General features: G+C 42.2%; 1 long non-coding RNA gene across 1 annotated transcript in view; it reads left to right on the forward strand.

Annotated features, from left to right (window-relative positions):
• The window catches only part of LOC147004984 (uncharacterized), a 56,016-nt gene that overhangs the window by 12,930 nt on the left and 16,289 nt on the right, over positions 1-26,797 (forward strand). The window contains exon 2 of the long non-coding RNA XR_015046893.1: positions 16,136-16,215. This is a non-coding gene — a long non-coding RNA (uncharacterized LOC147004984). The remainder of the gene's footprint in view (positions 1-16,135; positions 16,216-26,797) is intronic.

Consider the following 26,797-nt stretch of genomic DNA (forward strand, 5'->3'; position numbering starts at 1 on the left):
CAGTTTCCATGTCATATTTTCTGAGAAGTACTAATATTTATTAAAAGTCTTATATTTCAATGAATACTGAAAGATTTTTTTCAGTTCATCTCAACTCAAATTTATTCAAATGATACCATTTTAAAAATTTAATCTCAGAAAAGAAAGAAGGGCTGGGTAGTGGTGGCTCATGCTTTTAGTCCCAGCACTTGGGAAGCAGAGGTAGGCGGATTTCTGAGTTTGAGGCCAGCCTGGTCTACAGAGTGAGTTCCAGGACAGCCAGGGCTACACAGAGAAACTCTGTCTTGAAAAACCAAAACAACAACAAGAAGAACAACACACACACACACACACACACAAACAAATAAAAAATGAAAGAAGGTAATGCAATAAATGGACAGTCAAAGTGATCTAGATTTCTTCAACAACAGATTCAAAATATTTCTAAAAAGATGCTTGTTCAGTTGCTATTTCAGGATTACTAGTCCCTGTCTCCCCAGCCAGAGACTTGTGAGTCTCAGTTCTGCCCTGTTGGTGAAGGTTAAATTCACACTAAAGACTTCAGTGCCCCCAATCAGCAGGAAATAGTCTAATGATAATTCTGCTCCCTTTCCCAACCTCTGGTTGTTTATTAATAATAAACAAAAAAGGAGGAAATGTAGGGTACAAGGGGCAAGTTCACTTCTGGGTTTGAAAACCTACCAAAACCCCACCAATTCCTTAGCACGAAATCCCATCAATCCCAGAACTCAAAATCCCAGCAATCCCTGGGCTTTGCTTGAAATCTCACCAATCTCTGCTCTGGAAAACTCTCCCCAAGGAAGCCCTATATAAGCCTGCCTCCCGCTGAGTTCCTTGATGTTCTTATTCAGCAAAGGCAGCCATCTCTTGTGTCTTTTTTTTTTTTTGGTGGTGGTGGGGGGTGAGGTTTTTTGTGCCATGTGACTTTGTGTTACTGCTTAGTGCTGGACTGCTGAGATAGCTTTCCCCTCAAAGCTGTAACACTTCCATTAACAATGAATGCTTCTCCTGCTGTGAGCAGTTGGTGAAAACATCTCTATGTATAATCCACGTGTGTGGACTAGACCTAGCTCTTCCTTCCTTGGGGAGTAGTTCCTTCCTTGGGGAGTAGGATTGTGATTATGTAACTCAAGTTTCTCTTTTCACACCTTTTACATGTGAGATTGACAGAATGACTGAATACATTGTTCACTCCTTATCTGGAACACTAACTGGTGCTTCCTCCCACCCCCTTTAAAATCAAAAACAAAAGACAGAAGTCTGCAAAAAGTCTCATGACTAAGCAAGTTAAAAGGAGTCTGAGGACCCCCTCTCTAAGTTGTTCTGCTTAAGTTCATTTATCAGTTATTTCTTGAGAGCAGAAAAGTGCAGCTATTTTATTGATCTTAGATGTCTGATTAAGTCTTCTTTCTGACAGATATAAGTAAAATTAGTTTTTTAAAAAATTCAATTGTATTTGCTTATTTCGTGTGTGTGTGTGTGTGTGTGTGTGTGTGTGTGTGTGCATGTGAGTGTGTCTTTGTGTATACACAAGCTTTTGGAGAACACACTTAGTCAGCAGACAGTTTATGGGCATTGTTCTCTTCCACCAAGCGGTTTTTAGCATGGGAGGAAGGGTTGTCAGTCCTTTACCTGCTGAGCCCTCCTGCTGGCCTCCTAAGAAGGTAAATTCTTACATGACAACAGCCAAACTGGTGGAGGTTTCTGAGGGCTCCACACTCTGCCAGTCAATCCAACACCAAGGACAGATTTGAAATGAAGACAAAAATCACATAGTAAGTAGAAAGCTATTTAGAAGGCAGAATTGAAAGGTTCATTTAAAGAGGAGACAAGAATGATGATGTTCAAGATTCTGAGAGGAGCCGGTGACAATCACTGAATGAGGGGATGCAAACAAACAAACAAACAAAAAAACACTTCGGAGAGGACAGAGATGGAAGAGTTCAATTTCTAGCAGGCAGAATTGTAGGGACCTGGAAAGCATCCAAATGGTAGTGCTGCCTTGGCTAAATGGGTCTAGAGCTTAGGGAAAGCCATTTAAGTTAAACACTCAGATTTGAGTCATTAACATTTAGGTGGTTGTTAAATTCACACAGGCCAACTCATGAAGGGAAATGAATTCACAGGGAAGTTAGAAGGTTAGTTTGGGAACCAATATGACACTTAGCTGAACCCAGGACATCTGCTTTGAACCAGGGAGTATGGGATGCAGTGAGTGGTCACAAGTCAGTAATGCTGCCTGGCTGGCTCCAGTTACTCTGTAAAGATTGTCCCACAGGTAAAAGTGTTTGCTGCAGAAGCCTCATGACTCAAATCTGATCCCCAGCACCCACACACCATGAGCACACATACAAGAATAAAGTGTCATAAAAATGAAAACCATCTGAGAATGACTCAATAGATTACTCTCAACCAGTTACAGAGCCTGCCACTGCGTAAATCACGTTGTGTAAATCGTCAGACTGGCCAGCGTGGATGAGCAGGCACATCCTCCTAGTTCTAAGGCTAGGGGTTTTCAGCTTGAGGCTATGCCATCTGCAGCATCTTGTCAAGAAGTAAATTCCCCAATCAAGCAGAGGGACTGTTGAGTTTCTGGACCTGGGCAGAATTCCTTGGACGTTTCTAGGCGGCCACAGCTGTAGCAAGGAGAAAGAAAGCACAGAAAGAATGAGAGAAGTGTCTGGGCAAGAGTGGCTGGGCTGGAGAAGTAAGTGAGAAAGACAAAGGCTAGTTTTCAGAAAATCTGCAACCTTGTGGAAGGCCAGTAAGGAGGAAGAAAGCCATGAGAAAGACCTTCACAACAGAGGTTAGACTGAGAACTTCTGTCCCCTTTAGGATGAGGGTACATTGTTCTGGCCTTCCAAGGAATTGCCCCCCTTGTCCAGGAAGATGACAGTAACCTACTCAGATGTGCTGTTTTGCAAACTAGTGCCAGCAGGCAGCCCGAGGACCCCCACCTTGCTCCAGCCTGTTTAGACTAGAGAAGGACAAGGGTAGGGGCTTGGTTGCCTGCCAGCCTCATCCTGCATCCCTAAGATGCTGATGCTTTCTTCCTTGAGGTAATACTGACTCAATTCAGTATTGAGATATAGCTTGGAGTCTTTTGGAACTGTGAGAGTCACCATGGTTCCTAGATAATGTTTTATTTGCATGGAGAGCTGTCTGTATGAAATGAAGTCTGAATTGCAAAGTAGTTAGAAATGTCCCTGTCACCTGGGAAAGGAGACTTCAGCCTGAGGGACTGGGGCAGGGGAGGTCGCCTCAAAACTGAATTTCTCCGTCTCTAGATGTCGCTCTTGGTATCAAAATAACAATTCCTGGATCTAGAAAGAGTCCCTTATTCCAAGAAGAGGCAGCAGAAGCTCGCCCCTGGAAACAAGAGAAAAGCCTAAACGCAAATGACTGCTTCCTTAGTCAGATATGTGACAAGAAAGATTAGTGTGTGGAGCTGCAGCTCAGTAACTGAATTGACTGAAACTTTGGGAGTCTGTCTTTCTCATGAGTTCCAGGTTGGCTGAGAGCTACTATGACTTCCAATCAAAGAGCATCCAAGTCGTTAAGCTTCTCAGAAACTCCTATAAACACCCAGTGTGTGAATTAGCATTTCCTGAATGCTCAACCATCATTGTTCACTGAGAAAATTCTCAAGTTTGCCCTAAGAAGAGAGAGAAGTCTCTTCACTCCAACACATTTTGCCCCATGTGGCCTCAGGACACTCTGCTCTCTGGACTCAGTACAGCTTATTGCTTATTCCTTAACCAGGCCATATGTTGAATTCACTATTTGGTACATCACCACACTGCCAAATATGCAAAGATGATTAAACCAGGAAGAAAAAACCAGGCAGACATCTAACTGAAGTGGCTATTAGTAGACCGCTCCCTAAGCAATGACTATCAGAAGAAAGGATCTTTTAAAGTAGAGAGAGAAAATGCCCTCTCAGACTGTATAACCAGAAGCACTTCTTCCAAAAATGACAGAAAAATAATTATCTTTGATTTAAAAAAAGAGACTTTTTAAAAAAATTTATTTATTTATTTTTATTTTTTTGAGACAGGGTTTCTCTGTGTAGCCCCTGGCTGTTCTGGAACTCACTTTGTAGACCAGGCTGGCCTCGAACTCAAAAATCCACCTGCCTCTGCCTCCCAAGTGCTGGGATTAAAGGTGTGCGCCACCACGCCCGGCAAAAAAAAAAGTTAGTGATTAGTTTGTTACTGTTGTGCTTATAAAAAGATAAAGAGAAGGGTGTAGTCTATGCAGGTGCAGTCAGTTATGGGGGAGGGGATGCCTTGGCGGCCCATGCCAAGGTATCCCTTGCCCTTGAGGGACCAGCCACAAGACTGAAGTTGCTACTACAATCTATATGATGGCTATAACTGTCACCTCATGACAGTTTATTATGACTCTTCTTTATATGCTGATATTCTCTGTTCCAGGTCAAGTTCACCACTGATCTGTTGCTGTGACTAAAAATTAGGTTGCATTTTCTAGAGATATATATAAATAGACTTGTACTTGTTTAAGTGGACCTGGGTTATTTATAAAAATAGTATCTTTATTTTACATACATATACGTATATATCATTGATTCTTTGTGAGTTTTACATCATGCACCCCTACTCCACTCATCTCCCAGTCCCACTGTATCCACCCCCTGCCCTTGCAACTTCCTCGCTCAAAAGAAAATAAAAAACACAAACAAAAAAACAAAACAAAACAAAAAACACAGACAACTTCTTGTCATGGAATCTGTAGTGTGTCACATTGAAAGACCCACAACGTGAGGCCTCCCTCACGTTCTGACTCAGGAGAGGCGACACCCCAAAATCACCCACAAGAAACGGTCTTGCTGCAACTTGCAAGAGGATTTTTATTCGAGAGCGTTCTCGGGCCCATGGTCATACACCACGCAGGGGTAGAGGACCATGGCGCCCCGTGTAGTTGAGTAAGGGGGTATTTAAAGGAAGAAACCACAATTCATGGAGGTGGGGAGGGCGTTGTTGGAAAATACCAAAAATACCAGTTAAGAGTCACAAGGAAGTATAAAGTCACAAGTGTCAGGTTATCTCTCAAGATAGTTTCTAAGAGCCCCTAACAATCTAAGAGCCCCTAAAGATAGCACATTTGCATTGCAGGTTCCAGTAATGGTCAGGGTGCCATTCTTTGAATTGAACCCAGGAAGCGGGTAGGTGGAGGAATGTCGCTATCTGTTTTATGACCAGTACCTGGAGCACTAAGCCACAAAGGCTACACTCCCAAGCCTGGGCCCAAAAGCCTCGAATTTTGTTTTTACTTTGCTATACTTTTTTAATACTTCTTCATTCCCCACTTCTTCTAGTTAATAGTTCTAATCTTAGAACTAGACACTATTTTCTCCCTGACATATTTGATCCTTTAGGGCATAGTACTGTTGTCTCAAAACTAAAAGCCACACTGCATTAATTCTTGTTTTAATAAAGGTGACTTGCCTACTTAACACACATGGACCTATAATTAAAAGCAGAAGCAAAATAAAAAGGGGTCCCATAAAGGTAGAAAGTAGGGTGGTCAAGAGTACAAGATAAGGGCCTTTCCACCCGAGTCTCAAGGTTTTCTGCGTGGAGATGTCTAGCAGGTCTTCTGGAGCAGGCCTTCTGGAGCTGCCTTTTTGCTCGCTGTCTCACTCACTGGAGTACCTTGAGCCTAGAGAACAAAGGCTGGGAAAGCAGCATGTCAGCACTATGTACAGAGGCTATTTTTACCAGTGGAGGGGGCCCCCTGTAGAGTAATTTATAAGGGGGTCAGTCTAAACTGTCCAGGGGTGTTTCTATCCCTGAAGAGCAAAGGGTAGGAGAGGAGAGCTATCCAATCATTAGCGCCAGTCTCCGCTGTCAATTTGGTAAGGGTCTCTTAATGGTTTTATTTATTCTCTCTACCTGTCCTGAGCTTTGGGGCCTGCATGCACAATGTAACTTCTAACCGATCTCTAATATCTTGGCCAGTCCCTGATTTACCTGGGCGACAAAGGCAGGTCCATTACCTTGGGAAGATTTCTTTTAGAAATTCTACCTCATCATAGCACAGGCCTTGCAGCTTTTGGCTATTTCTTCTGTCAAGTCAGAGAGTCCTGTAACATAGCAGTCAAAGGACCTAACCACACCTTTTAATTTCTTGGCCCCCAGGCGAGTCAAATACTGTCCATAACTTGATAGTGCTCAGGGGTGTATCTAAAGCTGGTCTCTCTGATGTCATAATAATCTTTAGGCTCCTTGACTGCCAGGATCATTGCTCCTTGAGTCACCTGTTTGGCAGTTAGATCTGCTATCTGATTTTCTTTAGCCACAGCATCTTAGGTCTTTCTCTGCAGATGTCAACAGCCCTCTCTGTCTGTATATTGCTCCGTACAGTGGCAAAAGCATACCTGCTGTCAGTGTAGACTTTTCTTTTGCCATTCATAGAGCTTGTCTCAAAGTCACAAGTTCAGCTTTCTGGGCCGACGTCCCTTCAGGGAGGCTGCTGGCCTAGATCACTTGCTTTCTGTCCACCACCATACTGCTGTCCCCGCCTTCTGCTTATCTTTAACCTCGAGGCTACTGTCATCAGTGTACCAGCTCGAACCCTCAGGCCAAGGCTGATCTGATCCTTCAGATCATTTCAGCGCAGTGGTGAGTAGGTGCAGTCTCACGCAGTGGGACAGCAGGTGGAACGAAGCGAAGGTCACTCGTTCAGTCAACAAAAAGTTTTGATGTGTCACAGGAGCGTTGGTCGTCATCCATCAGTCAGGGGGCTTTCAGATAATGCTTTCAAGAGCGTGGGATGCCATTACAGCTAGTTGCTGTCCCAGAGTGAGCTTATCAGCATCCTTGACAAGCAGATTATGGCAGTAATAGCTTACAGGCAAGAAAACCACCCGCTGGCAACAGGGTGTAACTTCTTGGATAGGTAAGCCACTGGCCTTTTTCAAAGTCCCAAAGTCTGAGAAAGGACTCCTCTGGTGACCCCTGATCTCTCTTCCACATAAAGAGTGAAAGGCTTGGTTAGGTCAGACAAAGGCTGGCCATCAGTAGGGCCTGTTTTATTTCTCTAAAGGCTTTCAGGTGATCTGGGATCCACACAAACACTTCCCCTTCCTTGGTTAGGAGGTACAATGGGAAGCTAAGGTCGCCAACCCAGGTGTCTAGAGTCTGTAGAAGCCAGCAAGTACCCAAGAATTTTCTTACTTGCCTTGGCGTAGTTAGCCACTACTTCCCGTCTCGAAGGGTGTCTCTCAAATAAGTACCTTCAGTCTGACACAGCTGAGCCTTTTTAGCTGAGGCTCGGTCTTCAGTTGCCCAGGTTTCCTGTCTAGATCCTGTCTTTTTTTTTTTCTCCTATCACTGTGGCCAAGATTCTAGTCAAATTTCTCTCTTCTCTAATATCTCTCCTGTTTTCTCTTTCTTCTGCCTCCCGCCTCTCTCTCTCTCACACACACACTTTCTCTGCCTCTTTCACTAGACTGCCCAACTGTCTCCCTCTTCTAATACACTTTCTAATCTCTGAAGTTTCTTCCTAGGTAAAATCAAAGGGAGTGAACCGCCTGAAGGCTTCCATAAGCCTTTCAAGGAACATTGAGGGAGGTTCGATCGGCCCCTGCATTACCTCTTACCTTAGCCAAATTAGTGGGCCTGTCTTGAGGCACCTTGGAGACCAGAGCCTGGCGTTAGATTTTCAAGCTCTCCTTACCTTCAGCCATGTCGCAGTCGCAACTGGGGCGAGTCAAAAGGAATCCCATGCCAATCTCATTTTGTAGCTGTGTAGACCGCCCGTTGGCTCCCGGGCTATTTTTCTAGCCTCTAACAGAATTCTCTCTCGCTCTTCGGTTGTTAAGAGCATCTGCAACAGCTGTTGACAATCATCTCAAGTAGGCTGATGAGAAAACATAAGGAACTCTACCAACCCTGTCCTGAGAAAGGGGGTGGTTAGTTTTCCAGTTATAAATACCAGCAGAGGAAAATGACCAGTACTGAAGGGTTAAAGTTTGGGCGGGTCCACCAGAGTCCTCCCGGACTCTGTGCTCTGCAGCTCCATGTACCCGCAGCGGTCCGTCTCTCAACACCCCGAGGGGTTTGGGGTTCCCTCCGCGGCTGGGGTTGAGGCTGTGGATAAGGGGAAGGTTGTGGACTAGGCCACTCAGGAGGCTTCATACAACCACAATTTTGAGAAGCAAAACCAAATTTTAAACAATCTATTTTTTTTTAAATGAACTCTAAAAACATTACTTGCTACAAAGTTTGGCTGTCCGTTCCTGCACACAAACACAAGAAGGTGCAGCCGCCAATATATCTGTTATAAATCGGGTTTCTAGGATAAGAATTAAAACATTTATACTTTTGAAACTATTTAGAAACAAAAATGAAATGGCCGTATACATTTGCTCATTTAAACCAAACAAAATTCTTAATTTTTCTAGCTGTAATTTCAAGAGAGGAGCACCTTGTCACCTGATGAATCCAATAATCACAAGCACAGAGATTTTTGTAGGAAAAACAGCCATTTGTTCCCTTACCATAGAACTTAAGAACTTGAGAAGCTGGTGGTCCCTATAAGAGCAGCATTTATAATCAGCTCCTAGCAGGGCTTCTCTAGCCACACTAGATTCCTAACTACAGGTGCAGGGCTCCAAAGACCAATTAAAACTGTTTATTTTATTTTTTTACCAAATTATCCCCAGATAGTCGGAGAGTACTGCCTTTTTCAAAACCCATTCTCTCACATCTCAGGTGTAAACTATCTCTAGTCAGGGTATAAAGCACCTATGAGAATTACCTTTGCTTTTCTAGATTTTCACATAGCTCTAAACACATACACAAAAACACATAAAACAGAAACCAACAGATCCAGACACATTCGACCCTTTCTTGTCCTCTACAAGCAGGCAAAAGAATTAGACGATTTTGGAGGGGGAAGCTTCCGCTTCAACAGAACTCTGTCCCTCTGACCGATCCGGAGACGGCCAGGCGTCCCTGGCTCTCCTTACCTCCCAGGGCGTCCCCCGGGGCCACAGCCTGTGGTCCTCCTAGCACGTCTGCCGACCACAGTCCTCCGGTCCTTACGGCCCAAAAGGACAGCTGCAAATACCGACCGCGCGCACATTTCAGACCCCATCACCCCATCGTCTACAAACACCAGCATCCATTTCTACCTAGATGACCAAAACCAGAGAAGCACACTTGTTCCTCACTCTGCCAGGTGTAAAACCAAGGCACGAGGTGGGACTCGAACCCACGATCTCGCAACCCGAAAACCAAGACACAAATTTAATAAACTCAGATGGATCCGAACTCAGACTTCGCCATGCTTCAGAAACATAGGACAAGACACAAACAACCCAACACAACAAGCACATGTTCCAATGTTCGTTTCAGAAAACAGACACTCAAAACAGAGACACCGGCCGGCACACACACAAGAGGGGATCCCCATACCTCCAAGTCGGTTCTTGGGTGTGAGGGGTGGTCGCGTTTCCCGGCCAACGCACCAAATGAAAGACCCACAACGTGAGGCCTCCCTCACGTTCTGACTCAGGAGAGGCGACACCCCAAAATCACCCACAAGAAACGGTCTTGCTGCAACTTGCAAGAGGATTTTTATTCGAGAGCGTTCTCGGGCCCATGGTCATACACCACGCAGGGGTAGAGGACCATGGCGCCCCGTGTAGTTGAGTAAGGGGGTATTTAAAGGAAGAAACCATAATTCATGGAGGTGGGGAGGGCGTTGTTGGAAAATACCAAAAATACCAGTTAAGAGTCACAAGGAAGTATAAAGTCACAAGTGTCAGGTTATCTCTCAAGATAGTTTCTAAGAGCCCCTAACAATCTAAGAGCCCCTAAAGATAGCACATTTGCATTGCAGGTTCCAGTAATGGTCAGGGTGCCATTCTTTGAATTGAACCCAGGAAGCGGGTAGGTGGAGGAATGTCGCTATCTGTTTTATGACCAGTACCTGGAGCACTAAGCCACAAAGGCTACACTCCCAAGCCTGGGCCCAAAAGCCTCGAATTTTGTTTTTACTTTGCTATACTTTTTTAATACTTCTTCAACATATGTTCCACAGTGTACCCCTCTGTCCACACATTTTCACTTGGGAATGTTGGTCTGGTTCAAGGACTTGGGCTTCTGTGACATCATCAATATTGGATCCTCACCTGGTTTCCTCCCAGTTATCCTGTTGCTACCCTGAGTCGTGGAGACCCTGCAGCTTTAGATCAGCAGGACCTTCCCTTTCTCGTGCTCTAACAGTTCACACATGGTGTAGATTTTGGGGCGGGCCAACTCAAAGCCTTAGGTCTGAGCCTGGGTGGTACCTGAGTTGGTCAACGTGCAGGCTCTCCTGTATCTGTACAACTCAGGAGAACTCTGCAGCACTGTTTGGGCTAGACCACCCAGTGCATAGTAGCTTTTGATCTGGCTTTTTGCATTTAGCATAATTATTTTAAAATTCATTCATGTTACAGTTGATGAAAGAGAGTGTTCCTTCTATATTATTAACAAATACTAGTCTTTTTCTGTTACATATAAAACAAAGATGTTTAGGATTCAGTCTGTATCTTTTTGTGGTTTTGGGAAATAGATCTTTTTTTTTCATTGTAAGAGATTAATTTTTAAATATTAACTTATTTTAAAATATTAATGTATTTTGCTTTATGACTTGAATTGTGGGTTTAGATTAATAATTAAAGCAACTGCTTCATTATAAAATTTAAAAATTAAAAGCTTAGAATTTCCTAGTTTGTTTACATGGAGTCATGGCCTCTGTTGTTGGAGAGAATTAATCCCTGTAGAGCATTGGGCTTTGCTGTCTCCATTTCTGGATATTTCATTTTATGTCTTGCACTCATATATAATTTTTAATAAAAGTTTTCCTTTTCCTTTTCAGTCTATTTATATGAATTATAAATCTAGGATAATTATTGACAACAATCTTTATACACACACACACACACACACACACACACACACATATATATATATATGTATATATATATATATATATAAAACCAACTAAGTTATGATGTACATTTTCTTTTCTGCTCTGGATTTTTATAGATATCAGCAATACTACAATACAGTAACCAGTCTTCACTTTGGACAGTTATAATCTACACAAGTACAAGTTGCACACTTTATTTAAAAGCAAGTTCCTAACAATTTGGCTTCTGTTTTAGTTTCCAAGGAAAGTTAACTGTGAGCAAGTGCATACATGCACAGTTCACAAGTCAGTTCATGAAGATACACAGACATCGCAATCAGTGATTAACCACAGGATTAACATACACAGAAGAGCATACGGATGCATTTACTGCTTCCTAGTCTCCCAGTGACAAGCCCACAAGACATTTAACAAACAGGTACTTAAGAGACGGAGTTTGCTCAACAAACAAGAAAGTGCGGGGAAGAAGTGATGTCAGGGGTGAGAAAGTAAAAAGAGTCACCCATCAGAGAATGGAAATTGTGTGGATGGTGATGTTATAAGAGACTGTAAGGCAATTCAGGCAGGGGAACTCTGTGAAGGTGGCTTACAGATATCAACAATGATGGACAATGAGAAGTGTGTGGGTGTCCCAGAGGAAGGGACACTGGCAAGAGAACAGACAAACAAACAAGCAAGCAAAACAACCTCATTACCTTTAAAGGAACACCCAGAGATGCTTCCCAACATTGACACCACAAAGGGTGAAGGTCAGGAATATTTTCACACAAAAGCAGCAGTATAAAAATATAATTTGAAAAGACATTGCTGCAAAAGTGACAATGGTAATAGGTTTCCAGGAATGTATTTAATAAAAATTTAGGAAGAATGTTAAGAAACCATGAGCTCACCTGAAAATGAATATATAGACATAAAAACATATGTGAAACATTGGGGATGACTTGCTCCAGTTGAAATCACTTGAACACTACACCTGCATAACCCTGAGGATCATTTGCAGAAAGCTTGCTCTAGAGGATGAGAAAGTAGGCTGCAAAGTCTTAGTATAAATCGGGACTTTTTCTCTCTTGGGGGAAGACTACAGAGTATGTATTGCTTCTTGTTAACAGCAGTTCCTGGGTAAACAATCTGTGGCCCATTAGGAATGTGGGATGATAGCTGGAGAATATGCTGATGGCATCTTCATAGGCTATAAGTGTCTGTGATGTCTTGGGAATGTTCTGCCTTCAGACAGCTTTAACATATAACTACTAAGGCTCAACACTTCATCTGTCTTAGCCCTGAAAAGCTACAACACTACCTAGTAACGTTGGGTATCTTTTCAGCTGTGGATTTATTGAAAAACAAAACAAAACATCTTTGTGAAGAGCAAACTATCTCACAATGCACTGAACTGACCCCAAGAGGACAAAACTAGATGAATATTTGAAAGCCACAATTGGCTTTGTATAATATGGAACAGTAAACCAAACAGACCAGTAAAGCACACTGTGTATGTTTCTACTCAAGACCACTGACAACTGTTTCCTCTCCCAAGTGGGGCTCTGGCTTGGCCTGGAGTGTGGCTTCAGGAACCCAGTATGGGACTGGGCAATTGGTAGGTCTATACGTGTTGATATTGGGTTAACAGCAAATGACAGTGGGAGATGTGATAAACTAATAACAAGTACGAACCACACACCAAATGTACAAGATCATCGCCTCAGTTGACTTTTAATCTTATTTCATATAATTTTATCTCCAATTAATAGATCATTTCATTCCAGTCATACCGAAGTGTCTCATATCCCTCATCCCTTGAAGTTCATGAGGAAACTTGAAATATAAGTATAGGTGGTCCCCATTTTCTTTAGTCCACCTAGCTTACAACAGCCCACTGTCCTGTCCCATTCCTTTTTGCTTGTTTGCTTTAGCTTTTAAAATATTTATTTACATATATTTATATGTTTGCTTGCTTGTATATCTGTGCACCACATGTGTGAAGTGCCTGTAGAGTCCCTTGGAACTGGAGTGAAGGATGGTTGTGAGCCCAGACTGGTGCTAGGAACTGAGTCTGGGTCCTCTGCAAAAGCAGCAAGTGCTTTTAACTGTTGAGCCATTTCTTCATCCTTTGTCTAATTCTTTGGACATGTGAATCTCTGCCAAAGCTAGGCAACAAGGCAGAAAGTCTCCCTCTCAGCTTCTGTTACCACCCATAATCCAACCTCAAGTCCCTACTGCAGAGCCTGTTGATTTCCAGTTTTTCTCCTGGCTTTGTGGGGGAAATCCACCCCATTACTCAGTCACTAAAACTATCCCTTTTCATTTATTTCCAAGCTAAGCTTTTAGAAAAAAAAATATAAGCACTGTGGGTTATCTATACACACAGCCTTCTTGGAATTGGATTGGAGAAATCTCTGAATAACGTTCTAAGTTAACATCTCAAAAATATTGTTTGCATTAAATTCAGAGGAATGTTGCATAATCCAGCCAGATAAGTAAGCCACCGTCCTATGACACAGGATTCAGTCCTTAAGTTTCTCAGACTCCCAAGTACTGCAGGTAGGCAAAGATGTCCATTGTATCCATTGCATCTGTTACAGTACCAACCATGCAAAACCCTCAACAGACATTTGGCCAAACCTGGTCAAATCCCCAACCACTGCATCTGGCACTGGTCAGCAGTTCATTAGTACCTTCAGTCTTTCATATAGGCCTGCAGCTTAGAAAATACAGAGTAAGCTCTGAAAACTGAAACTTTATGTCATTTGCAAGAAACAGTTAATCTGCCTTGAAGCCATGTATGTTCTTTGTTTGATTTATGCCATGTAACTAGCTTTCTATCTTGCTGGAAAAAAAGAAGAGCAGTGTGTTTTGTTATTATGTGATGTCCCAGACTTTCTAGAAGTATTAAATCATGTATGGTCTGCATACTGTATTTCTTTATACAATCCTTAAAATTATGAATTTCAAAAGATTTAACTATGAAGATTTTAGAAAGATGATTGTGGAGCCATACTTGTGTCTTTCTGGATGACACACAAAACAGTTGTTCCAGATAAACTTAAGTCACCATTTCTAATAAAACAAGCAGAGGTGAAGGATAATCACTATGGAGGTTAGTGAATATGGAAGCTTAGGGCAAAACCTTGTGAGGGGAGGTACTGTGCGGCTGGGCATCCTGGGCTCTCTATGGAGCAAATGAACCTACTGACCAAGGAGACAACACATGCCTGTTGGCTAGACTATTCAGGCACTGGGAACTGAAGTGGAAACCGAGGTAATACTCTATGACATTGAAGAGAGGGTCAAGCGGGAGGAGAAGTGAGTATTCAGTCATTGTGATCCAGCCTGCAGCTTATTAGCAGAAAGAAATATTTCAGGACTTGGAATAAAAATCAAGGTCTTGTAGCTGCTGAGTGTGACAGACCATACTGTTAATTTATATAAAAAGAAGTAGTAGCTGGGAAAAAGAAATGACTGAAGAAAATTGAGTAGGATCACATTTCTGTCCGAGAAGGTCTAATTCTCATGGAGAAGACTAGAGCTAACACTCCCAAGTGATAGTCCAAGAGGATGTACGCAAGAACCCAAGAGAACCAAGGAAGGGGTGCTGACAGAGTGGGCCTCAAAGCTGTTTCAGAGCATGGAACCTAGGGATTGGCCTCACAGCATGAGAATGCACATACAAAGTGAACACCATTTTACGAGAAAGTTTTAAGTTCCCTCCTTCCAATGCTCTGCTGAACCGGGTAGATATAAATAGACTACAAGTATGATTTAAAAATATCTACCATAACATATAACATAAGCAAGCAGTATGTTTCTTATGTAGTAATGTTACTCTATTCTGCAAAATATTCACTGCAGAGTTGGCCAGCTTCAGGTCTCTCGTCCCCATTAGGACCTGGACATGTGTCTGCCTGCAGACACTGTTGTACTCTAGTGTTTGCTGCCACATGGTGCCCACTCTCATGAAGCAGACAGAGAAAGAAGTGGAGTCATTACCTTGGATGTGTCCCCCCACCCCCAGCACTCCCCTCCCCCTGAGAGGTCCCCTGCAGCTTTCCAGGACAAGCTGTAGGATGGGCCCTTGACCTACTTTCACATGCTGCCAGGCTCTTGGCTGACATCACATCCAGCATCTTGCTGATGTCATTACTTTCTGCTTCTGGCTGTTTTCTCACTGTCTTGGCTGTCCCTGAGATTGCTAAATGTTCACCCTTGCTTTGTGTTTTGCTCCATGATTAGCATTCTGTACTGTGCTATCCTACCCAATGCCTCCTTTCTTATTTACACATCCAGAGACCAGAGACTGTCATATAATTCCCTTAAAGTCTGTATGATGCACACTATAGGACTCATTGAATTTTTGACAAGTTGAAAATCAGACCAGACAAATCAGGTTCTACATTGTTCCCCACCAGTTACAATATTAAAGTATTGAAAACGCTTTAATGGGTGAGAGCTGCATATTTTAAAATTTTTTACAAAATGAAATAGGACATGATAGAGAGAAGGATGTCACCAAGTATTGTAAAACAGAATACTATTTTGTGAAACTCCTGCTTCATAAAAGTTGAGTGTCGAAGAATAAAACATTTTTAAGTAACATAAGCTATAAAAGAACTTTGGAAGGCAGTGATGTTTAATCCTGACTGTCAACTTGATGGGGTCAGTATCCAACTGGGGTGCACATCTCTGGGTTGTTGTATAAGAGTATTTTTAGAAAGAATTAACAGAACAGAGACGATCCCTGAGAAATAAGCACGTCTGAGTGGGTGCTATAGAGAGATACAGGGAGGTCTGAGAAGAGAGCATGCTATTTGTTTAATTGTTGTTGGTGAGACCATCTATCCATACTGTTGTAGCTGATGCTTTCCTTTGGTGACATCAGACTCTGGCCTCTCCTGGGAGCCAAAGACTAGCAACTTCCCTGTTGCCTTAGGTTGGCACTGTTGGGACGCCCAGTGTTTAGGACTAAGCGGCTCCTAGGTTTTCAGATCCTCTAGCATGAAGATGGACCACACTAGCCAGTCTAATGCTCCCCATCCCCTTATACAGATGTGTATGCTCGCATTATCAGTTTTGTTTCTCTGGACAACCCTTACTAATATAAAGGTCATGAATTATATTGCAGAGTGGGTTAGATATTAAGTAGATATCTATTCATTTTGTATATCTAATTTCTTGTCATACTTTATTTCAGGCACTAGAACTACTTTATGAGCATAATTCCTTGGACCATAATCATCACCTGAGAAAGCCGCGTGAGACACCAGTTTTAGGGTAAGTTTAGGCTACCTGTGGATATATTGGTGAGAATTGGTAAGAAATCCCAGTTCTCTCTCTCTCTTCCTGAACTTTAAATGGTTTACTTTGGATATTTCTCCCTTTGCAATCCAGAGTCCTAGCCAATATAAAAGAACATGGAAGGAAGAGTTGGAAAATCTGGGTTTGGGCCACACAGTGCTCACACTGGATGTATGATTAGAAAATCACTCTCACCAGCAGTTTATTTCTTGTCTACAGTAAGGGAAGCGGCTCAGGTTGGTAGTTCACCGATCTTGCTTATTCTCACAGTTCCCAGTTATTCCAAAGTGAAGATGGGAAAGCAGAGATGCCAAGCTCCAGGCTAGGCTCTTCTGAATCAAACACAGATCAGTGTAGATAAAACAGGCACTTGTAATGAATTCTTGATTCTATGCATATTTTTTTGTATTACATGCGTGCCTTTTGCTCTTAGAGACCAGGGAAGGGTCTTCGATCTACCAAACCTGGAGTTGCACATGGCTGTCAATTGTCAAGTAGGTGCTGGGAAATGAACATGGTTCCTCTGGAAGAGAAGTCAGTAATTTTAACTACTGAGCCATTTTTTCAGACCCAACCACCTTAGATGGTTCTGACTAACCACCAAGCTAGATAAATCTGAACTATATAATTTCTATAGAGTTTCCACATTTAATAACACCCAGTGCTCTGTATTCCTGGAGATCATGCAGTTTGACTGAATTCTTAGTAATTGATATACTGACACATATAGAATATGAACTTTGTTTTTGTTGACTGGCTAAGACAAATGGTGCAATGAAGATGGTGGTGATAATGAGTGAGGATATGTCCTGAGGGTATTGCTGAGGATATGTGCTGAGGGTATGCACTGAGGATATGTGCTGAGGGTATGTGCTGAGGGTATGCACTGAGGGTATGTACTGAGGATATGTGTTGAGGGTATGTGCTGAGGGTATGTACTGAGGATATGTGTTGAGGGTATGTCTTGAGGGTATGCATTGAGGGTATGTGCTGAGGGTATGTGCTGAGGGTATGCACTGAGGATATGTGCTGAGGGTATGTGCTGAGGGTATGCACTGAGGGTATGTACTGAGGATATGTGTTGAGGGTATGTGCTGAGGGTATGTACTGAGTATATGTGTTGAGGGTATGTCTTGAGGGTATGTGCTGAGGGTATGTGTTGAGGGTATGTGCTGAGGGTATGCACTGAGGATATGTGCTGAGGGTATGTGCTGAGGATATGTGCTGAGGGTATGTGCTGAGGATATGTGTTGAGGGTATGTGTTGAGGGTATGTGCTGAGGGTATGTACTGAGGATATATGTGTTGAGGGTATGTCTTGAGGGTATGTGCTGAGGGTATGTGTTGAGGGTATGTGCTGAGGGTATGCACTGAGGATATGTGCTGAGGGTATGTGCTGAGGGTATGTGCTGAGGGTATGTGCTGAGGGTATGTGCTGAGGATATGTGCTGAGGGTATGTGCTGAGGGTATGTACTGAGGATATGTGCTGAGGGTATGCACTGAGGATATGTGCTGAGGGTATGTACTGAGGATATGTGTTGAGGGTATGTGCTGAGGGTATGTACTGAGGATATGTGTTGAGGGTATGTCTTGAGGGTATGTGCTGAGGGTATGTGTTGAGGGTATGTGCTGAGGGTATGCACTGAGGATATGTGCTGAGGGTATGTGCTGAGGATATGTGCTGAGGGTATGTGCTGAGGATATGTGTTGAGGGTATGTGTTGAGGGTATGTGCTGAGGGTATGTACTGAGGATATGTGTTGAGGGTATGTCTTGAGGGTATGTGCTGAGGGTATGTGTTGAGGGTATGTGCTGAGGGTATGCACTGAGGATATGTGCTGAGGGTATGTGCTGAGGGTATGTGCTGAGGATATGTGCTGAGGATATGTGCTGAGGGTATGTGCTGAGGGTATGCACTGAGGGTATGTGCTGAGGATATGTGCTGAGGGTATGTGCTGAGGATATGTGTTGAGGGTATGTGCTGAGGGTATGTGTTGAGGGTATGTGCTGAGGGTATGCACTGAGGATATGTGCTGAGGGTATGTGCTGAGGATATGTGCTGAGGGTATGTGCTGAGGATATGTGTTGAGGGTATGTACTGAGGATATGTGTTGAGGGTATGTGCTGAGGATATGTGCTGAGGGTATGTGCTAAGGGTATTGATGAGGGTATTGATGAGGATATGTGCTGAGGGTATGTGCTGAGGGTATGCACTGAGGATATGTGCTGAGGATATGTGCTGAGGATATGTGTTGAGGGTATGTGCTGAGGATATATGCTATTACTATGTCAATAAGGTGTCTAGAAAAGTAATACCAATAAATGAATTAAAATTTCTCAGTGTACCTAACATGTAGGATGGTCTGTACAATTACAAATGTTTATTCAAGTAGTAAGGATATTTAAAGACAACAATATAGAAGCAAAGGTGGAGAGTACAGAGAAACTGGGTGACTACATTTGTTTTGTGTCATTACTGAGATTTATAGTATCCAGAAGTGTCACATTTCCTGTGTCAGAACATAAATATAAATTAGAGATGTGAGACAAACGATAATACAAGGCCTTGGTGATCTTTCTTAAGTAATTTTCTCCTGTCCAAAGTTTTCACTCTGTATGAAAAAATCACATATTTCTGTCATTAATTTAAGAAACCCAGGGCTGGTGAGATGGCTCAGTGGGTAAGAGCACCCGACTGCTCTTCCGAAGGTCCAGAGTTCAAATCCCAGCAACCACATGGTGGCTCACAACCATCCACTACGAGATCTGGTGCCCTCTTCTGGAGTGTCTGAAGACAGTTACAGTGTACTTATATATAATAAATAAATAAATCTTTAAAAAAAAAAAAAGAAACCCACAGAGATAAGCCTCATTACCCCAGTGGATATGTGTCTATTTCCCTCTGTAATATGCTTCAGAATAATTTATTAGTCTGTTTCTTTTTTTTTCAAGAATATTAGCATGGCAGGCAGACTTGACACCCTTTGCCTGGGAGATGGGTGTCTCAATACATTTTCATTATGTTTCTCTCTCTGCTCCTCTTAGAGGGAACTGCAAAGAGTAATGGGATATTTGGAGAGACAAACACACTGATATCAAGAATGGAGACTCATCTCTTCTGTGTCCTGGGGGCTCTGAGGTCGTGGCCACAGAGGCGAGAAGAGTGTGTAGTCTCCATTTGTGAAGAGTTAGGAAAGACCTTTTGGGAGAAGGGAGGCAGGTGCGCCCGGACAGTCGAGTAGGCAGAGTAGGGTAGGGGAGCAGGAGTTAATTTACACCTAAGGAAGTAACTATTTTTGAAACATTAGAGTAGCTTGTCAGCCTTGACTTTTTTTTTTTTCAGATTCCCAAGACACTAGACTAGGATGAGTAATTCTAGGCAATGACTGTCATTGTCAGGATAGCGCCATAATTAGAGAAATACAAACCACGTCTCACTCAGAGTTACCACAAATAGAGCTGCTTCGGTAGCTGTCAATTAGGAAAGGTTAATAAAGTCAGAACAGCCAGATGGTGGAGAAGTTGAAGACTGTAGATGTTTCTTTTGCTTCAGCAAACCTAAAAGAAATGGGTCCTGAATTCCGCAGTAAAGTTGATGGGATTGCTGTGGGTATCCACCAGAGAGCGCTGCTTGAACATTGGTTTAAGCCAATAGAAAGTCATCATATTAGCCTTTTCAAGGTGAGCTTTGGAGCACAAAGACCATGTTCTGGGTTGACATACTTCAGTTAACAGCAACAGTTAGCCTGAAGCAGAACTATAGAAGCTAAAAAGCAAGGTTAGTACATTTTGAGACTTTCCCAGAACCATTAACTTGGATGGCTTAGGCCTTTGTTTTAGTGTTGGCAGGTGGTGCTGTCTACATGCTGAGTGTTACAGCCTGAATAGTACTTCCATCACGGAGGAGTCAGTTGTGCTATGGTCTGGGACTCTTTTACATGTTAAAAATTTTCCTTTAGGTTCATAATGCAGTTGGAATCTCTCTTCACTTTTGCAAATGTCACGAAATGGCTTAAGCAGGGAACCTTGCTATCTTAGCTACTTTTCCTGATGCTGTGATAAAATATTGCAACAAAAGCAGCTGCAGGCAGAGACAGTTTATTTTGGCTTACAAATTCCCAGGAAAGTCTATCATGACAGAGAAGCCTTAGCCCGTTAAATTCCTCCAAGGATGCTGGGGAATCTAGGTGTATTGCATCTACAGTTAGGAAGCAGAGAGTGGTGAATGCTGGCACTTCTTTTCATGCATCTGAGGAATTAAGCTCAGGGAAGGGTATCTGCCATTATTTGGATGGGTCTTCCCACCTCAACTAACTTAATGAAGATGATCTAGCACAGTCATGGCCAGAGGTCCTCCATTGGAGTACCCAGCAGCCTGTCACCTACACAATTCTCATATCTAGTTGATAATTAATATTAGCCATTGCATTATCTAAACTGTTTTAATAAGCTGGAGATTTAAAAAAATTCTGTTCCCCAATTTGAAAAATAAACCAGAGATATTCATCCAAGAAAGCAGACACCTGTGAACCAAGGTGCTATTCGGAGAACCAACGTGCTATTCAGAGTTATGTAATTATTTCCTTCACAAATAGAAGTGGTTGAATACAGCCGCCTTCAGGCATCAGGCTCAAATTACTGATGCTTAAATACACATCCTGTACACTAAGAAACAGACATATTCAGTTATCTTATCTGTTGCATTGTGTGCATAGTTTTGTTTTATTTCAAAATCTAGAAAAACCTCTTATTTTTAGCACACAAATCACAGGAACTTAAGAGAATATACCTTTAGCTTTTAATACAATCATACGCTTAAAACTTACATAATATTTAAAAAGTTCGTAGTAGCTGGAGTTTGATACAAAGCCTGGTGTGATGGTTTCTCTTTCCCTTTCACATTTCTCCGTTCCTTTATGTCGTATATTTAGGATATGAAGTCTGTATAAGTAAGATGTGAGAACTCTGCGAAAATTAGATAAAAATAAAGTTTTGCTCAAGACAGCTTTATTCATCAGCTACAAATAGATGTGATATTTAAATACCAACAATCATATTGTAGTTTGCACATAAGAATCATTTTAGAAGTTAAGTTTAAAAAGGAAACACAATTGTCAAAATTTCTGTTGACAGAAGGTATCTGCCCACGTGTAAATTTTTCCATTCTCCTTAATATACGGTGAACAGCAGCGCCTGCTTTCATTCTGTTCGTAAGTCAGTGACGACAGCAGCACTCAGCTTTATCAGGTGATTGCATTACCTGCCAGGGAGTCCCTGCAGAGCTAGTTGAATATTACTAAAGGTCAGTGTGGAATTGTGGTTGTGATTTCCAAAAGCAGAAATAGCTAGCATTTAAATTGTTGCAACCTAGTATGTTGATTAAGTTTAGCATCTCTGGTTCAAACAGAAATGTTAATTACTTGCAAAAAAAGTGAAAATGGTGTACTTCATAATTACAAACTTGTATTTGCAAGCCTTTGGCGTGAAGTACCTTTGGGTATGTTCTATTTCTGCTGATTGACCTTCTCCACTCAGAAGCTGGGAAATTACATCTATAGATAGCTAAATATAATTTCAAGGTTTTTCCATCTGCAAACACGCGGGAGCTGCTCTTTCATTCCTCAGACAGACACTGAGATACTGGGGTAGAAAAAGGAAAATACAATGGTCTCTCTTATTAAGAAGCCCCAAATTTAGTCAGGAAATACATTTGCAAATATGTGTGTGTAAGGTCATACACAGAAATATATCTGGATGCTGAAGAAGCCTAATTCTTGGTGGATGGGCAGGCGGTCTCACAAACAGATAGAGGAGTTCCAGAAATATGTAGGGTTTGCATAAAGACAAGAGTGTTTGAGAGTAGCAAGAAGTTGAGTTTGGGTTTAGACTGGGTTGAAGGATTAGAGAGGAACCAAAGAGGAGAAGGGAAAGATGGATGGAAACCAGGTACCTTGGCCATGACACTGAGCCTCAGTAAATACACGCAGATCAGACCACACACACGAGATCTATACTATTCACACACTTTCTTCACATTTCTCACATTCTGCCAAAGTCTTCAGGTTATCAACTACTGAGCTGCTAAAGGCAGTGGAGAATAATACTTCAGGATTTTGAGATACAATGTAGAACAAACCTATGTTCCTATGACAATATGGAGACTGTTAAGTAATAACCTTGCATGTATCAGGTTTGAAGAGGAACTGGTTAGAGACTACAGTTGTGCAACAATACCACACCCAGTTCAGGATTTTCAAATCTGTCCATGGGTAGTCAGGACACTTAGATTACAGGTTGCACACGTGGATCGTTGGTTTCTAGCACAGTTTCTTCAACCTGTCACACCAGTTGAAAGCCCTCCTGACCCCTGACTTTTTCAGTCACTGCCATTGCAATTAAGATTCCCATTGGGCAGGAAACTGCAGAGTGGTAATCAGTTGCCAGCTTCATTTTGGCTCAACCTCAAGACTTTTCACATCAGTGTGTTTGTCTCATGTCTGGCTCATACCAGATTTCTCTAGTCCTTTGATCTAGTTTCAGACAGGAAAGAGGTGAGTTTACTGTAGGTAAAAGCTGACACAAGAGTAAACAGACAGCGGTGTTGTGGTTTCTGCCCATATAACTGGTAGAGCAAGACTCACCAATCAGATGGTGAGAATGAAGGTCATAATGGTGAGGCTTGGTGACTTCTAGGTTGAGAGACTGAAATACTTAGAAAAAAATCAAAGGGAAAAGCTCTTCAGCTTATCAGGATCAGGAGCCATGTGCTGCTTGTCTGTTAAATACTGATGAGTCCTGACGTCAGGTTTGCCTTTATTATTTCATCTTTTAGACTTTGTGCAATAGCATCCATTCTTGTGACTCCAACCTTACTGCTTGTGTGCTGGTCTCTTTGCTATGAGAATTTTCCCACTCCATCTAGGTAGTAAGAACTCAATGAGTATTCACTGGATAGATGAATTGTGCTTGAGTTGCTCATCTTGCATATTTTCTAAGAATTATTATACTGTATATTATACTAAATATATGATTTATATACATATATAGAGAATATGTATATACTGTGTATATATAATATATGCATATTCCAATGTAATATATACATTAGCCTATGTTCTAACATGGAAACATTTATGAGACTGAAATGTAAGATTGTAGTCATTTTTTAGTTTGAGAGTCATTGGTGGCAAATGGATGAATACAATATCAGCAATGAATTAGAAAATATATGGAGAAGAAAGGCAGTAAGATGTCAATACTGATGAATTAAGTATAGGAAAACAAAATAGAATAAGTTCTCAAGAAAAGAAGAAAGTGGAAGGCAAGATAAAATCAGGGAATAAGGATGGAAATCATTTAGATGAAAGGGCCTTAGCCTACTGGCCATCCCCAAACCTCAGGATGTTACAGTTTGAATATAAAGCATAGGCTTACATACTTGAACACCTAGTCTACAAGTTGGTGGTACTGATTTGAAAAAGCTGAGATGCTTCTAAAAGGTGGAACCTCATTGGAAAAGGAGAGTCATTGAGAACAGGTCTTGAGATCATACAGCCTTCATCTCTTCCTGTCTATGCTCTGTCTGCTCTGGTGCAATGTGACTAGCTTACCTCATATCACCCTACTACTTACTATGTCTTACTGGTCATGCCAGACTGTATACCTTCTCAAAGTATAAGCTAAAACAAACCAAAGCTTCCTTAAGATGCTTCTGTTCAGTATTTTGTAATAGTCATGAGAAAAGTAACCTATAAAATGAATAGCTGACATGTGAACTTGGAGTCTGTATTTTACAATGGCTGAGTGTGTAGGAGAATTTAATAGGCTTCTGTGTTCCCAGGAGGAAGGACAGATGGTCCTAACAATGAATAGGTATGAGCAGGAGTGGAGTGACTGTGTTTGGCACCAATCCTGAGTGACTGTCACCACTTTCCATGTGAGGTATTTGGTATGTCACACCCATACAATGGCAATCTTTGTAGATTTAGAGGTACTGTTTCTGAAAGGGAAAATATGTCCACTATAAAACAGACAAACAAACAGTCTGTTTTACTGCAAAATGTGACTGTGGTTTGGGCACCTCTGAGAGTGCCCATGATGGAGAATCACCATGTGGGCAGTAGCAGTTGACTCTGACTTTAGAAAAAGGTGATGCTGCAGAATTGATGCGTGGAAAGATCTGTTTGAAATGTAGACAGCTCACTCTGGTATCATTTAGTACTTCTGTGCCTGGTTTCATGGTGAATGAGAAGCTGTAGCAACCTTCTCAGAGTGCTGCAACACCAAGAGCAGCAGACCAAGGATGCGTGGATAGTGAGGAAAGGCTGTGGTGGCATTGTGGCCACTTTGATACCAGAGAAGCAACAGGGTCATGACTCATCAGGCTGGTTGTCTTGCTATGTTTCCCCATGTGTCCATCAGAGCTGGGAGGGCTATTTTAGAGACATAGGAAGTAGGAGATCCAGGTAGTAGCAGTTGTCCCTGGATTAGGTTCCTGGAGACACTGCTCAGGTTGCTCTTTAGAGGTTTGTTGAGCTACTTGCCAGGAATGCTATTTGCAGAGGGAGTTGACCTCTAGGCCCCTTCAAGGTTTGGCTCAGCTGTTCTCAGGAGTGTCACTCAAGGTCATGACTCTTTCTAGCCCAGTTAATCATTAATTGACTTAGAAATATAAAGGTCTGGGCATCTTTACCCAACCCAGGTCATGTGGAAGGTCTGTTCTAGCCTCAATATTTCTTGTGTGGTTAGCCAAAGCTGACACTAGGCCTTCACCACAGCCTCAATCTCCTTCATTCCTGACCTGCTTCCTGCCTTTACCTTGAAAGTTTCTAATATCAAGGTTTCCTCTTCTTTTTTTTTTTTGACATTTTTTTATTAGATATTTTCTTTATTTACATTTCAAATGCTATCCCGAAAGTTTCCTATACCCTCCCCAAACCCTGCTCCCCTACCTACCCACTCTGGCTTCTTCTCCCTGGCATTCCCCTGTACTGGGGCATATAAAGTTTGCAATACCAAGGGGCCTCTCTTCCCAGTGATGGCAGACTAGGCCATCTTCTGCTACATATGCAACTAGAGATACGAGCTCTGCGGGTACTGGTTAGCTCATATTGTTGTTCCACCTATAGGGTTGCAGACCCCTTCAGATTCTTGGATGCTTTCTCTAGCTTCTCCATTGGGGCCCTGTGTTCCATCCTATAGATGACTGTGAGCATCCACTTCTGTATTTGCTAGGCACTGGCATAGCCTCATATGAGACCGCTATAACAGGGTCCCTTCAGCAAAATCTTACTGGCATATGCAATAGTCTCTGGGTTTGGTGGCTGATTATGGGATGGACCCCGGGGTGGGGTAGTCTCTGGATAGTCCATCCTTTCGTCTTAGCTACAAACTTTGTCTCTATAACTCCTTTCATGGGTATTTTGTTCCCTATTCTAAGGAGGAATGAAGTATCCACACATTGGTCCTCTCTCTTCTTGATTTTCTTGTGTTTTGCAAATTGTATCTTGGGTGTTTTATGTTTCTGGGCTAATATCCACTTATCCATGAGTGCATATCTAATGACTTCTTTTGTGATTGGGTTACCTCACTAAGGATGATATCCTCCAGATACATCTATTTTTCCAAGTATTTCATAAATCCATTCTTTTTAATAGCTGAGTAGTACTCCATTGTGTAAATGTACCACATTTTCAGTATCCATTCTTCTGATGAGGGGCATCTGGGTTTTTTCCAGCTTCTGGCTATTTATTATAAATAAGGCTGCTATGAACATAGTGGAGCATATGTCCTTCTTACCGGTTGGAACTTCTTCTAGGTATATGCCCAGGAGAGGTAGTGCTGAATCTTCCTGTAGTATTATGTCCAATTTTCTGAGGAACCTCCAGACTGTCTTCCAGAGTGGTTGTACAAGTTTGCAATCCCACCAGCAGTGGAGAAGTGTTCCTCTTTCTCCACATCCTGGCCAGCATCTGCTGTTTTTGGTCTTAGCCATTCTGACTGGTGTGAGGTGGAATCTCAAGGTTGTTTTGATTTGCATTTCTCTGGTGATTAAGGATGCTGAACATTTTTTCAGGTGCTTCTCAGCCATTCGGTATTCTGCAGGTGAGAATTCTTTGTTTAGCTCTGAACCCCATTTTTTCCCTTTTTTATTAGGTATTTTCTTCATTTACATTTCCAATGCTATCCCAAAAGTTCCCCATGCATCACCCCCATTCCCCTATACAGCCACTCCCACTTCTTGGCCCTGGTGTTCCCCTGTACTGAGGCATATAAAGTTTGCAAGACCAATGGGCCTCTCTTTCCACTGATGGGCGACTAGGCCATCTTCTGATATATATGCACCTAGAGACAGGAGCTCCAGGGGTACTGGTTAGTTCATATTGTTGTTCCACCTATAGGGTTGCAGATCCCTTTAGCTCTCCTGGGCATATACCTAGAAGAAGTTCCAACCGGTAAGAAGGACATATGCTCCACTATGTTCATAGCAGCCTTATTTATAATAAATAGCCAGAAGCTGGAAAAAACCCAGATGCCCCTCATCAGAAGAATGGATACCG

Source organism: Mus caroli, unplaced genomic scaffold (genome assembly GCF_978045245.1).
Source record: "Mus caroli unplaced genomic scaffold, Mus_caroli_1 scaffold_4, whole genome shotgun sequence".
NCBI lineage: Eukaryota > Metazoa > Chordata > Mammalia > Rodentia > Muridae > Mus > Mus caroli.